At 40.5% G+C, this 7,540-nt stretch overlaps 1 non-coding gene across 1 annotated transcript; it reads left to right on the top strand.

Annotated features, from left to right (window-relative positions):
- The first annotated feature begins 1,224 nt into the window (after nt 1–1,224).
- Nucleotides 1,225–1,331, top strand: LOC130462245 (small nucleolar RNA R71). The gene has a single exon (XR_008922349.1). It is a non-coding gene; the product is annotated as a small nucleolar RNA R71 (small nucleolar RNA).
- The last annotated feature ends 6,209 nt before the right edge of the window (nt 1,332–7,540 follow it).

The raw sequence follows: 7,540 nt of genomic DNA, 5'->3' as shown, positions 1-7,540 counted from the left end.
TGTAGTAAGGCACTGCACTCTTCAGTAAATGCAACAGTCTCCACCTCACTAAATTCTCTCTTCCTAGTCAAGATCTCTTTCATGTATTTATCATATGCAGGTACTTGAGTAATTAATTCAGTGAAAGGGACCGTTACCTGCAGATTCTTTACCACTTCGAAGAACTTACCAAACTGCTTGTCTAGCTTGTTCTTTAGCTGACGATGAGGGAAGGGAAGTTTGATAGGTGGAACTTGTATCTCAACTTTCTTCTCAACCCTTGTGTCAGCTTCCTTCTCTTTGACCACATTCTCACTTTCTCTTGGCACAGCACCACTTACAGATACTTCAACCCCTTCCTCTATAGTCATAGGTGGCCCATCATACTCATATCCACTCCGTAAAGTGACAGCATTTACAGACTCTATGGTCACAGGCTGTGAAGGGAGTTGACCCATGGGTCTCTCCGCGAGAGTAGTAGCCATTTGTGCCAACTGTTTATCCATGATCCTGTTATGAGCAGTGAGGGCATCGATTTTGGCATCCTTTTCGCTCAAAGACTTCTGCAATTCTAACATCATATTCCGCATCTCAACAAGCATGGGATCAGGCTTTGTGGGTTGAGGCTGTGGAGGAAAGCCAGGTGGTCCACTAGGCTGCGGGTTGTAGTTACTTCGCGGTTGGTAGGGCTGCTGTGGTGGTGGTTGGTAAAGTTGTTGTGGTGGTGGAGGGTGTTGAATCTGGTGGGGGTTCTGAACATTAGTACTCCTATATGATAATAGGGGGTTGTTTTTATACCCCTCATTGTATGAGTTGGAGTACGGATTGTTCTGCTTGTAGGCCTGGAATGCATTGCATTGTTCAATAGAGCTCCTACATTCCGGTGCATAATTACCTTGCATCCCACAACTATTACAGACATTGGCCAACTAAGCACTCATTGCGGCGACACTAGCTTGTTGGGTGGCTTGGGAAGATGCGTTTTGCATATTATCCAGCTTGTGATGTAGGGCAGTTAGCTGAGCAGTAAGCTGTTCAATAGAGTTCATCTCATGCTTAACACCACGATCGGCAAAACCTCTAGGATTCCCATATTGGGCACTATGGATGGCTATCTCCTCAATCACCTCTAAAGCTCTAGGCACCTCAAGTTGCATAAATCTCCCACTGGCAGCTGAATCCAAAAGACACCTAGACTCATTACCCAGACCATTATAGAACTGCTGAACCAGGAATCAGTCCTCCAAACCTTGGTGTGGGCACTCTCTTTGCAAGTCCTTGAATCTTTCCCAAACCTCGAACAAACTCTCATCTGCTTGTTGAGAGATACCTAATATCTGTCCCCTTAGACGAGCTGTCTTCTCAGGTGGGAAATATTCAACATAGAATGCAAGGGCCAAAGAATTCCAATCGGTGATTTTCATAGTTGCGCGGTTGAGACTATTAATCCATAGCTTTGCCTTCCCACTCAATGAAAATGGAAAGAGTATCTCCATAGTCTGCTCTGGTGTTAAATTCTTCTGCTTAACGGTGGCACAATACTGAATGAAAGACTGAATATGGAGATTAGGATCTTCACCCTTTTCCCCACCGAATTGGTGTCTCTCGATCATGTTTATCAGCTGGGGTTCGATCTGAAGGAAATAATGCCCTTGGTCCAAGTATGCATTCAATGTTAAGTCTAAAAAATGCGGTTCAGTATTAATTAAACAAGTTAATAATTCAGTGAGATCAAGTGAGCTGAATGCCTAGCTAGAGGCCGCTTCAGTTCAAGTGGAATTAATGATATTAATCCACAGCTTACTCTTGACTGAACCCGTAGGGTCACACAAATAGTACGTAAACGGATCAAGTATTTAATGGCATTAAATACTCCATCTATGGATATTCGGAATCGACGGATCTTGGTTCCAGTGGGAGCTGAGATCGTCAAAGGCAAGCAAATGAATACTCCGGAAACGATGATATTGCCGGAAACGGAAATATGGATCGTATCGGAAATATAAATATTATCCAAGTCGTAGATGTTGCCGGAAACGGAAACATGGTACGTATCGGAAAATATTATCGGAAATAGAAATATTGCCGGAATCGGAAATATCGCCGGAAACGGAAATATTGTCTGAATCGGAAATATTATCGGAATCGGAAAATAATTCCGGAAACGGAAATATTAAATATTTGTTCGGAACGGAAATTAATTCCGGAATCGGAAATATTAAATATTATTCGTATCGGAAATGAATTCCGGAATCGAGAATTTAATCGGAAGCGCATCGTACGAATTAGCATCGGACGAGGCCTGCCAGACGAAGGCCCAGCACAAAACCGGGGCCATCGCCTAGCAACCCAAGCGCAACAACCACACGCCAAGCATGCGACCAGGCCCAGCGCAAAAGCCAGGCCCAGCCGAAGCTTGGGCGCGCGCGCGGGGCTGCGACGAGTGGGCTGGCGCTGTGCATGGGCCGCAAGGCCTGCGTGCGGTGCTAGCGTATTACTCGAAGTGTGTTACTCGAATCCTAAAGCGTATAGAATTCGTTTAATGATTAAATTCCTAATCCTAAAAGATAAATTAATTAAATAAGAGTTCCACTAGGATTCTAATTTAATTAATTCGTATCCTAGTAGGATTCCAATTCTCTTTCCATACCCCTATAAATATGTGGCCTGGGTTCACAATTTATAACGAATTTTCAAGTATTCAAAGTGAGTTTTTGAGAGAAAAATTCAGTCACATACCTTGCCTAAAAGTGCCGAAATTATTAGTACCTTAAGGGCGATTCTAGTTGGTCAATCTTAAGGCGGATCCGGACGTGCTGTGGACTATCTACGGAGGGACGACACTTGGAGTCCTAAAGACTTGTTCTTGTTCGGTTCGGGCGCAGCTAGGGAAGGCACGCAACAAAGAGTATGCATCTAAACTATGCTAAATGATTATGTGTAAATAATATGTATTCCTGGCTTAATGGTTGTTTCCGCATGATTTATGAATTGTCATATGTATCATAACCTAACACGAACTTGAAATTCTCGACCGCAATGGAAGGCATGATTGCCTTGGGGAGCATAGACAGACTTGGTTTAGAGTAGTCTGTAAGCCTTGGCACAAGTGGGGGTGGCGGTGGTGGTGCTTGGTCACCCATCTCTGAATCTGTATGGAATAGATTGTTAATCAGATAGTCGGATTCAGAGTCAGAATAGTCTCTCAACTGTTTAACGAATCTACGCCGTCTACGAAAGGTCCGTTCAGGTTCAGGATCGAACGAAGTCAGATCGCTGGTATGGACAGTCCTGGGCATAAATAAGCAAAAACTAGAAAATAGTCGTGAGATCCGGTCTCAAGGAACGGGAGTCCCTTGAGAAGTAACAAACAATAATCTAGAAAAACAATTAATAACAAAAAATAAAACCGTTTCCCCGGCAACGGCGCCAAAATTTGACAGGCTAAAGTCGTATCACCTAATCAAAAATAACCTAAGGTCCACTAGCTAGGTAGCAAGGGAAGTCAGGATCGAATCCATAGGGAGACAGGCGTTCTTTTTACTATTAATTAATTAAATTTGACAGGCTAAAGTCGTATCACCTAATCAAAAATAGTGTTTTTCTGCCGAACCCAGAATTCTCAAATTCGAAGCCTAACTATGACTTTTCGAAGGTTTTAGTTTTTCGAATGCAAAATTTCGTAAATTTAAGATGTTAAATTAAATATTTGCGATTCTTGTTGATAAATCTTGAATTTTTGATTGACCTACTGTATATGTTTAACAAGTTTGAATGCCTAGCCTTGTTAATTATGCAATCTAATTTGTAATTATGATTAATTTGTTGAAAATTAGAATAATTTAGAATTAATTTGATTTTCATAATTAATTATAATTTAATTAGATACCTATGATTAAAAACCACCATAAAAATTGTAAATTTATGATAAATTTAAAATTTTTATGACCTAGGCTTGAATCCATGATAATCGAAAATCAATTGAATAATAAATTTTCGATTTTTCGCCCTAAAATTATGAAATTAATATTATTTATTAATTTGTCATTAATTTTAAATATAAATTTTTTAAATTTTATGCGATTCGTTCATATAACTTGCACGCACAAAGCAATGGACGCTACGTGTTACCCTTAAGGGGTGTTGTATAGTGCAGGCATGTGACGACGAGCAAGGGAGCTCGTCGCCCATGCGGCACGAATGCAATGAGCAAGGCCATGGTGCACGAGCACAAGGCAGCAGCCCCGCCTTGTGTCGTGGACTATGAGCAATGGACGAATGGGCATGGGCGAAGGCAAGGCACGGCAGTCGCGTGTGGGCAGCAAGCGAGCTGCGCCACAACGCGCACTGCCTCGCACAAGCGCGCGCAGCCTCGCGCGCAGCGAGCGCAAGCTCGCGTGCCACGAGAGCTGCGCCCAGCGTCGATGCCTCGCGCAGCGAGCGCTAGCTCACATCAAGCGAGCGCTGGCGAGCGCGCACAGCGAGCCCTGGCTTGCATGCAGCAAGCGCTGGCGAGCGAATGCAGCGAGCGATGGCTCGCGTGCATCGAGCGCTAGCGCGCGCAGCGAGCACAAGCTCGCATGGAGCCTTGCGAAGGATAGCAGCAGCAGCTATGCAACGCAGCGCATGGGCTGCGCGCACATGGCCAGCGATTGCTGTGTGCGTGTGGCCCATGGGCGTGCGATGCGTAGGGTGTTTGCGTTGCGATTAATTCGTTTTGAAATTTTAATTTAAAATTTTCAGTTTATGTAATTTTAATTAATTTTAAAATTAATAATTTAAATTATTTTCTTGGATTTTAATTTTGAATATTGTAATTATAATAAATTTTATTTATTCTAATTATTTTACTAAAATTAAAATCATGAATTAATTTAAATACGACTGAAATTAAATTAAACTTTTGGATTCAATTATAAATTTATATGAGCTTTAAATTTTAATTAAATTTGTATGTTTCCGGTTAGACTAGAAATACATTTTTATGTTTAAAATTAGTAAAGCATATGAATTTATTGGTTTGAGTGGGAGCCCTTTTTAGTCATAAACTCTTGATTAGGTCTACAAATCCTTAAGGTTAAAACAACTTGATTAGAATTAATAAGGACTGAATAATTGGTAGATTATTGGTGCCCTTGATTAAATGCTGCAAATGTTTACGTGATGCATAATGTGTTTTACTAACCAGCTATGTGGGCCATTCATGATAATGAATGGGTGAATGGTATATATTGTATATGTACTGTTTTGCAGGTTATGAAGTGACTAGTATGGCCCAAATAGGATAGAAAATATGGTCTGCGTACCATTAATTTGAATGTAATTCGTCTAAAGTACCAAAGTCGTTTTTCAATTCAAATATGGTCTGCGTACCATCAAATAGTTGTAATTAGTTTTAATTATAGCTTATCCTATTTGAAGAAAATGGTGCCTCCCACGGAGATTTTCAAGACGGACTTTGAAGTTAAAGCTTCAAGATGAAGTCGGGCCATACTAGATCACATTTATCTTATGCATGTTTTAAGTTATTTATTGCTTGTAAATATGTCTTAAAATGCATGAGATCAAAAGCTTGATTATGTTGCATGATTAAGGATTTTAGTTCACTTAAAATCTAACCAACATAGTAAGAGCCTTAAGTTCCAAACTTAAAAATTGAGTTATAAGGTGCCATGCCAAAATATACACTTGCTTGGATATCCTTTACATCAATCTAGTAATAGTTTTCGCTCAGCGAGGTGTTACTTATTGGTCCTAAAGGGGCAAGGTACACAAATAATTGTGAGTACATGTTAGTTTTGGTGAAACTCAACGATATAAGTAAGGAGTCCTTTTATGTCGTGGCAAAATCGATAGGTTTACCTAATAAGTTCTTAGACGTACCTATCAACCAAGAATAGTTTCTAGACTATTAGCAAAAGGCTTTTGCTTACCTAAGATGTTTTAGGATTAAGTCGACAAACTGTGCTTAGTTCTTCAATGATTTTAGGATCTTGGAATCATTTTATTCACACCTGCCGGAACACATAACTTGAATAAAATTCTTAATAAACATTGAATTATGCATGTATGCTAGAATTTAAGTTTATTAAGAGAAACTATAAATGGTTATTTATTTGTTTATTCTTTTCAATTGTAGTTTTTAATATGGCAAACAACAATTCATTCAACATTCGATCAATTCTCGAAAAGGAGAAGTTGAACGGGAAAAACTTCCTTGACTGGCAAAGGAACTTGAAAATAGTTCTTATGCAGGAAGAAAAGGAGTATGTCCTAGAAGAGGCGATGCCCGAAGCCGCAGGCGACGGGGTCACTCAGGCAGCCCTCAATCGTTGGATTGATGCCAACAAGGATGTGAAATGTCTAATGCTCGCCACCATGAGTGCGGATCTGCAGAAAACGTTCATCAACTCAGATGCTTTCACAATCATCAGTGAGTTGAAGAACATGTTCAATGATCTGGCTCGAGTCGAAAGATTCGAGACTCATAGGCAAATTCTTGAGACCAAGCTTAAGAAAGGCGAGCCCGTAAGTCCACATGTTCTCAAAATGATTGGACTCATTGATAATATGAGTCGGCTGGATCAGCAATTTTCTCAGGAAATGGCTATAGACACCATCCTCCATTCTCTTCATAGCGGGTATGATCAGTTCAAACTGAACTACAGTATGAATAGTCTGGACAAAACGCTCACTGAGCTTCACGGTATGCTGAAGACCGCTGAAAAGACGCTCAAAAGTGATAAGCAGGATGTGCTTATGGTGCGTGGGGGCAAGTTCAAGAAATCTGGAAAGAAGAGGAATGCTAAGAAAGGTGGCAACAAGGCCAGCCCAACTAAGCAAACTGGCGCCAAATCTGTAAAGAGGAAGGTCAGTCAACCCACTTCTGAATCCGAATGCTTCTACTGCAAGAAGAAGGGGCATTGGAAGAGAGATTGCTTGAAGCTAAAGGAAGATCAGAAGAACGGAACAGTCGTTCCATCTTCAGGTATTTTCGTTATAGACTGTATACTTGCTAATTCAACTTCTTGGGTATTAGATACAGGTTGTGGCTCACACTTATGTTCCAATCCACAGGGACTAAGAAGAAGTAGAAAGTTAAGCAAGGGTGAAGTCGACCTACGAGTGGGAAATGGAGCACGGATTGCTGCATTAGCTGTAGGAACTTACTATTTGTCGTTGCCCTCCGGGCTAGTTTTGGAATTGGAAGAGTGTTTCCATGTTCCAAGTCTTACTAAAAACATCATTTCAGTTTCTTGCTTAGATGCTAAGGGATTTTCCTTTTTAATAAAAGACAATAGTTGTTCGTTTTATTTTAAAGAGATGTTTTATGGATCTGCTAGATTAGTCAATGGACTTTATTTATTAGATCACGACAAACAAGTATATAACATAAATACCAAAAAGGCCAAAAAGGATGATTCAGATCTCACCTATCTGTGGCATTGTCGATTAGGCCATATAAACTTGAAACGCTTAGAAAGACTTCAAAAGGAAGGAATTCTAGAACCATTTGACTTAGAGGATTATGGTAAATGCGAATCATGTTTACTTGGCAAAA

Source organism: Spinacia oleracea, chromosome 5 (genome assembly GCF_020520425.1).
Source record: "Spinacia oleracea cultivar Varoflay chromosome 5, BTI_SOV_V1, whole genome shotgun sequence".
Taxonomy (NCBI): Eukaryota; Viridiplantae; Streptophyta; class Magnoliopsida; order Caryophyllales; family Amaranthaceae; genus Spinacia; species Spinacia oleracea.
The sequence above is the reverse complement of the archived record's forward strand: the minus strand, read 5'-3'. Positions and strand labels throughout refer to the sequence as shown.